At 32.7% G+C, this 8,070-nt stretch overlaps 1 protein-coding gene across 4 annotated transcripts in view; it reads left to right on the top strand.

The window, feature by feature from the left end:
• Positions 1 to 883: 883 nt before the first annotated feature.
• LOC117176068 overlaps positions 884 to 8,070 on the top strand; it is a 54,553-nt gene continuing 47,366 nt past the window's right edge. The window contains exon 1 of one of the 4 annotated variants that reach the window (XM_033366074.1): positions 884 to 996. The gene's annotated coding sequence lies outside the window, so the exon portion shown is untranslated. Of the gene's footprint in view, positions 1,354 to 8,070 lie in introns of all 4 variants that reach the window. The other 3 variants (XM_033366075.1, XM_033366073.1, XM_033366076.1) reach the window with 3 other exon arrangements.

The following is an 8,070-nucleotide window of genomic DNA, read 5'->3' as shown; positions in this document are numbered from 1 at the left end:
CCGAGACTCTTCCAGAGTGCGAGGCGGGAATCGAACCCGCAAGCCGAAGGAGTGGGTCCAAAGCCTACGCTTTAGCCCCCACGACCATCGTCCCACTAATGATATACTTATGAAATAGATTATTATCTACCATGGTATTCCGTGAAATAGTCCTCTTTTTCTCCAAATTTTGGTCATCCAAATTCTTGTTTTTTCAGCGATAATTCTCTTGATCAATCCACTTTGGAAAAACAAATGACACTTGACAAAACACATTGTCTTCACTCAGCCGATATTTCTTTCGGTCGGTAATTATGGTTGTTTTTGCTAAAAATATAAATTTTTGTATTAATTAATATAATTCTATTGAAAAACAAGATTGTCAATGCATTTTAATATTTTAATAAACTTTAAATAACAAAATTTTCGAATAATGAAATATATGCAAGAAAAATACAAGTGAGTACCAAAGGATTTTTTTTATTTACACAGTATGCACTTAATAAATTTTAATTTTCATCAAAATTCATCGATATCTATCTAATAAACATTTATATAAGTTAAAATGATATTATTCATAATAAACAATAAAAATGCTATTTTTTAGCATTTCAAATTGCGCGTGAACAGCAACGAATCAGAGATCGAGCGCGACGCATGCGTAGAAGATTTCGGGCCACTCGCTACGAGTACTGGTTATGAGAATCGTTAATTTGGGTTATTCGATATCATAACAACAATGACAAGAATGGAATAATGGACAAGAATGACAACTTTTCATGACTATTGTCTAGATTGCTAAAGAGAGCTGTGAAAACGCGCCTTAATTTTGCGAAGTACTCACGGGGATGAGCGCGGGCTTAAACATGCGATGTTAAGACCACCCACACATGCGCAGGGCTCTATCGCAATCGTCACGGCTCACGCATCCGTATCCGAATGGAATCGTTCCAACAGCGGTGCTGCACGTACGGAAGTCGGAACAAGAAAATCGAATCGACGTGCAGTAAAGTGAAGGTGAAATTGAGTTTTAAATATTTATTCGTGATATGAAGTGAAGAGACGAGGCTACCGCGCTTCGGATGAGATTTTTGGCTCTTAGGCTGGCCATCAAGCGCTTGATAGCTCAAATAGCCTCGGATATATTTCTTACAAAACGTCAAATCGGTGCTACTACCAGCATCGGAAACATCAGCCTCGCCGGGACATTAAACTTATTATTTCTCACATAAAGCATGTGCACTTTGATGAAAATTCTTCGATTCTCCCGACCAAATAATTTCGCGAACTATTTGGAACTATCGTGATACGCATGTTCTCGTGCTTCTGGATGTCATGTCAGAAATTCAAATTACGCTTCGTTCCAACCTAAAGGTAAATTCAATCTACTTGAAAGTTGTCTCGTGCCCAGAATTCTTTTTGGAGTCGCTGATTCACTTTCCTAAATTGAAGATTTCTACTGCCATGCTTTAACCCCTTTAACCCTTTTCCTATGTCCTTCTCTGGACTCCACATTTTCACATGTGAATGCACTTCAACTACTTTGAGCCCTGGACTTTAACAATTTTTGGGATTTTTACTGCCATCAAAGTCTAAGAAAACTTTTTTTAGTTTGCTCTTTCTACAAGAAATGTTTACTTTTTAAATTCGGAATCTTCAGTCACGTGCAATATTAAGTACTGCGTTTTAATTGTTGCACTGACCTTTCATTATTCATAATAATATTTGCTTGAAGTTGTATTTCTTTATATGCGAAATTATATTTTTTAAGTAAAGTGATTTAATTTCATTAAGTTTTAGTTTAATGTAATTATACTGCTCGAAAGGGTAGTGAATCCAAAGAAAATAGACAAATTAGCTTTCAAGTTAAGATACTGTCAAATAAATTAAATTTATTTTATAAGAACGGATCTCTTAAAACAGCAGTTTCAAACAATCATATTTTGAACTAAAATGGATTTTATTTATTTCAAAAATCTTAGCGTGAACAATAGTTTTTAACTTGAAGTCCTTATATTTAAATATTGAAGATGTATAATGTATAATGTATAATATTAATGTTTGAAATTGTTTTGAACACCTACTTAGAAAACAAATATTTGATGTTAGTATTTGTTGATCTACTGGTCGATCAAAATAAGTTTCATATTATTCTCTGGTTAACAACAATAGCATAAAAAAGTACCTATTTTTTTTTTTTAATTTTGAAAATATTACATTTTTTTCATGATATGAATTTCACATTTTTCACTGGAAACACTTTAGTTTCAAATAGTTACATTTCAAAGGTTTCCTATTTTTAATTATTCAGTGTTGATTTTGAACGTTAAAATTTGTAAGGAGTATACCTCGTAACATTTAAATCAAATTTGATCCAAATTCTCATCTTTGTGTAATAAAAACAAATTTAATATTAAAAATTTCCAAAATCAAAGCACTTGAAAATCATTTTTTTAATGAATATGTTTTATGAGTACCAAATTAATTAATGTCTCATTTAATCAGCAAGCAAACATTCATCAAAAGGCTGATTTTTTTGTAATCATACGAATTGAATACCGTATAAACTGCTCCTTGTCTGCTTTTATTTGATATCTCAAACTTTTAACTCGATCTCTCATTTCGTATGAACTTCAGTTATTGCGAAAAAATGTCCGTGAGGTAAGAATCGTGCAATTTAACGTTTAGGCTATACACTCAAGAAAGTTTCATGGACTACACATGCGGTGAACATCCCAACCACTTTAAATGGTTGTTGTAAGTCTAAAATTAATTGCTTTAACTTAACAAAATTCTGAATAATCTTTGAAGATTCTCAAATAATATCTCATAGGTTTGAGACACTTTTTAACTACCGATAAATAGCTTTACGAGTTTAATTCTCAACATTTTGCGTGACCAAAATTGAGCTCGAAGTTGCTCTAGGGTGTTCAGCATCCCGGGTGTAGGATAAAAGTTAAATCTATTTTTCAGCATACATATTTTTGTTCGCAATAATAAATATTTGTTGTTGAAATTGTGGGAAACTGATAAGAAACTTAAAAACGGAGGTGAATAGCCTATTGTTCGTTGGGATACTTAAGGGAATATATGTGACACACTCAAATACCTATATTACCGACCTCACTTTTTCAGTTCACTGCATTTTTTTGTTTGAACTTAAGGGCATGTGACACAGCCAAATACCTATATTACCGACTTCACTTTATCAGTTCACTGAATCTTTTTTTGAGCCTAAGAACTTTTTTTGTAAATAAAATATCGAGCTAAAACTTTGGAAAATGTACAATAAAGTACGTTTAGGTATTATATATTTTATATATTTATATTTTATTTATATATTATATATTTTATCTTTTTTCTGAACCTCGACATTTTTTGAACGTTCGAACTTTTTCGAGACAACAAAAATTTGGAACACCCTAATCTGCACTCATAAAAAAAAGTTTTATAATTATCCACTGAATTATTGCAAACAATTTCTATGAACAATTATTTTTCGTAAGCTCTCATAAGACTTGAATGTCAATATATAATTTCAATTCTGAAAATCATAGAAAACTTTTTTTCCAAAGGTCTGAGTTGAACTTCAAATCGTAGAATCTCTTGGCGACAAAATATGGCGTGTTTTGGAACAAATTAAGCGTCACTTTTTTTCCCGATCAAAAAAATTCGGATGTTATCAGTATTCGAATTTTCTTTAAAAATATTTACAAATTTTTTTTAAACATCTATAACAATTTTGTATATAAGTTTTAGGTGGGTTAAAACATTTTTGTGGCCACGAGAATTGTTTTCACGGAAAATTGACTTTTTTCTCTGACGATATATTTGAGAAAATTCTAAGAAAAAAACTTTGCTTATTTTAAAACTTTTTACCAAAAATACCTCACACTAAAGTCTATAATGGACAACATACTAAAGAGGCGAATGATTATGTAACTTGAAGTTGCATGAACTGAAATTGATTCGGACCTGAAAATTTATTTTCATTTTCCTAAAATTGAAATGTTTCATTTCTGAGCTAAAATTTAGTATATTATTCGATTTTTGCGCCACTTGACAGCTGTGGTCAGAACAACCTCTGAACCATTTCTTTAAAGAAGAAGAAGGGATTTTGAGGTTAACGCGCCTCTCATTCTCATGTTTAGCTGGTGCAATTACAATGGTCTTTTTAATCGTTAATTTGTTTATTATAATCTACCATATAATAATAAATATCTTACTCTCCTTATTTTGACCGCCACCCCTCCTTGCATATATCCCGAAAGGGCGAAATAAATGCCGTCCTTATTTGGCCATGATTGCTTGTCGAAATAAGCTATCGTCGACTTTTTCGCCATACTTGTATGTCGAAATAAGATACCGTCGGCTATTTCGACATACATGTATGGCGAAATAGCCCCTCCATATAAAAAAGTTCTCAAGTTAAAAAAATGTCAAATACGAAGATAAAATATGAACCCTCTGGGCACTACCTATTTTCTGCATAATTATTGCGGACAACCATGGGACACCAATGACCGGAAAATTCAAACACCTTTTAAATATGTTTAAATTGCATCTTTTTATATAAATAGGTGTGAAATGAAATCTGTAGAGTATCTAGAAAAAGACTGGACAATTGTGAAAACGATATTTTTATTATTTTTTATTTGATAACAAAAAATGCAAGAAAAATGGCAAAAAATGCTTTTTTCTGTTTTTTAATTTTATTTCTTTTGTTTTTTGGGTAATTGGATAAAATGAGTGGGATCCTTAATCTGTAGACTTTGCTCTGTAAAGCTCTTTAAGTGATTTTACTATTTCTTTAAAAAAGTATATTTATCTCACCGAGTGAATGTGCACTATGAGATAAATTTTAATACTTACATTTTGGGCTATTTTTTTTTAAATTGCACTTTTTCAACAACCTATGAGTGTAAATTAAAGTTCAAGGTATCAGCTTTCTAAACAGAATGCACAAAAATATTGTTTAATAAAAATTATTTAAATAAACAAATAAGGGTAAAAATAAGGTAAAAAAGGTGATAAATGCTTATTTGTGAAACTCTTCTGCATTTATTGATACAAAACGGGCTAAAATGAAAAGTATACATTTTACAAATAAAATTACTTTAAAAATTTATACTGAAAAATATAAATAATTTATCCTAATTAATCGCCTGAATAATTCTTGAACACTGCGCGACGGTGGTCCCGCCATTGTGGGACCTGGCAAATGATGTACGCTGTATCAGTTTTTCTGTCCCAAAATAGTATCGAAAAATTGAAAGCGTAATCGCTTTGGCAATTGGTCACTGCATTCCTGAGACGAAGAATTTCAATATCGAACATTGAAATAATGCGAGACCCCAAGCTTAGCAAACAGTTATAAAGACACTGTTTTCGTATCTGCTCTAAAGTAGCCTTCCTACTGAACATTCCTATATAGGTTTCTATATGGGAACCTACATAGGATCCTATACGTTTCACCTATAGGTGCTACGTATAGGAAATGACATAGGATTCTGCATAGATGCCTGTTTGAGACCCTTCCTAATAAGGTAGGCCGGCAGGGGGATGCCGCGCCGGGCAGCTAGGCAGGCTCCCCGCTGCGACTAGAAGGCTACTTTCCTCGACTTTCGTGTACCTACCACGAATGACCCTTTCATTGTTATGAACTTGCAATAACTGAAATTATAAAGACTTAGCTCAATTAAATTTTAATTGGCTGAATGAATTTCGTAATATAATTTAAAGAAAATGAAAACAAAGTTTTTGAAAATCGGTTAATATCCGAACTAATAAATGAAATATTTACAAATCTTGTGAATGCAACAAAAGTGCGATAACTCTTGAAGTTATTATCCGATCTTCTTCTACCTTTTTTTAACGTTTATTTGATAATCTAACAAATCTAACGGAACTCATTAAAATTCTATTGATTAATATTTAACCAACTTTTCATTTTTCTCAACCGGCTAATTCTCTAACAACGAAAAGGTCAGCGAAGCAAGCAACTGAGCACGAACGACTAGCGTCCAGTGTCTCACTTGCGTTCCAGTATTTTGAAAAAATTTTAGGGTGGGGCCCCTGCCGCTCCCCAGAAAGTGCATAAAAAGTTTGGGAATCGCTGCTCTAGGTGCATCTATACAGGACCAAAAAAACGTCTGCGCAGCCGTAGGTGCCATAGAATACTACTGCACATCTGGATAGAGTCCCATACAGCAACATATACAGCAACATATACAGGAACCTATATAGGATCCTATGTCATTTCCTATAGGCGAAACATATAGATTCCTATGTAGGAGCCTATATAGGAATTTTCAGTAGGACTGGAGTCTTATTTTCCAATCAGTATTGTTTTTTTACTAATCCACTTTTAAATGAACTGAATAAACAGTATTCAATAGAAAAATTCACTTAAAATTTTGTGTTCATTTTTCAACTTATTTAGAACACCTTGGGTAAAAATTGACCCAATGTCCACTTTCCGTCCGTCCTATACGAAAACCAGCGTTGAACTGAGAACGGCCATGTGCCCTTTAAATTGGTCGAACTTTTATCCTAATTATCAACATAGTTGCTCCGCCCCTCCGATGTTGCCCTTTTCAGAAACTTTACTTTTAGAATCGCTTCAGGTCAAAAATTACCCAGGTGGTGACCAGAGGGTTAAAAAATGATCACAGTTTTAATTTTTTTGAAAATAATTTTTAGGGAAATTCCTATTCAAATAACACGTATATCAACGTAGTTTTTGGCCTTCTTGTGCATTTTCCAAAGTTTCAGTCCGATATTTGATTTACAAAAAAAGTGTTTAAGTTCAAAGAAAATTCAGTAAACTGAAAAAGTGAGGTTGGTAATATTGGTATTTCAGTGTGTCACATGCCTTTCTATTTTAGCCACATTGCAATATTTTTAAATTATTCAGATCTAGGTCTTAGCGAAACATATTTTTTCCATCACTGCGCATACAAATTGTGACGTTTTTAAAATAAAAGAAGTAAAATTGTGAAATATTGTTTCTTAGTAGGGTGTAATAAATACAGTGATGTGCACCCAGGGCACATGATTTTTCGGATTGCAAGAGGCTGATGAAAATCAAAATTTTGTGGGGAAAGTCTCATCTTGAGCCTAGTGATCTGTCAACAATTGAACTTATTATAATGTCAAATAGAAGAAGGGAAATGTAAATGAGTGTTTTGTGTTGTGGGCCCTTAAGTGCAAGTCAGTTAGAAAGTGCCTGGGTTTGCGAAGAACATTTTATGCGTGTTAATTAAGAAATGCATGCATGTAGATTGTGGTTATGTTTAAGAAGTTATCTTTACCATAACCGCAGCGGAAGAGTTAATTATGATTTATATGTATTATAATCGTTTGTAATTTGATTGTATCTCACAGGCTGTCCAGCTTAAAAATCCTTTTAATTAATTCAAGATTCATAATTATATTTAAAAATTCATTTCCTTGTTTAAAATTACAAGGATTGTATTTGAAAATTATTTTATTTGTGAAAATTTAATATCTAATTGTACATGCAAATTTTTCACTTTGGGTTCAAAGTGTATCCCTTTTTGGTTAACAATTCGTGAATTTCGTTGAAAAAGTCGCCTTTTTTGGTAGAAAATTAATCTTTTTGGCCAGGGAAAATAAAGAATTTTTTTTATAGATTTTTGTAAAAATACCACTTATTAACATTAAACTGGAAAAGAGGAATGCAATGTTAAAACTTTTTATTAATGTAACTTAAGCTTTTTAATCCTGCGAGCAGATCGCTCTTATAATAGGCTGCTCCTAACCTCAAAATCTCAATAAACTGATATTGCATTTTACTTCAGCAATGGAATTTGATAACTTAGATTGAAATAAATACAATACAAAACCAGCTTCATAAAACTTATAAGCTTCCAGACTTTTATATGCTTTCACTTGTCTTGCAGTGTAACAACTGTGAGATTGAATAAAATATGGCACTATATATCCACGATTGTCACTGAGGTCACTGAGCAGAGCTGCCAGATCGTGGATGAAATTTACCCCCACCATACCTACCGTTTGGGAGCCGCAAAACAGAAGGTGCATGATTACCACTGTGAGTTCGTATGT

The sequence above is a fragment of the Belonocnema kinseyi genome, chromosome 7 (genome assembly GCF_010883055.1).
Source record: "Belonocnema kinseyi isolate 2016_QV_RU_SX_M_011 chromosome 7, B_treatae_v1, whole genome shotgun sequence".
Taxonomy (NCBI): Eukaryota; Metazoa; Arthropoda; class Insecta; order Hymenoptera; family Cynipidae; genus Belonocnema; species Belonocnema kinseyi.
The sequence above is the reverse complement of the archived record's forward strand: the minus strand, read 5'-3'. Positions and strand labels throughout refer to the sequence as shown.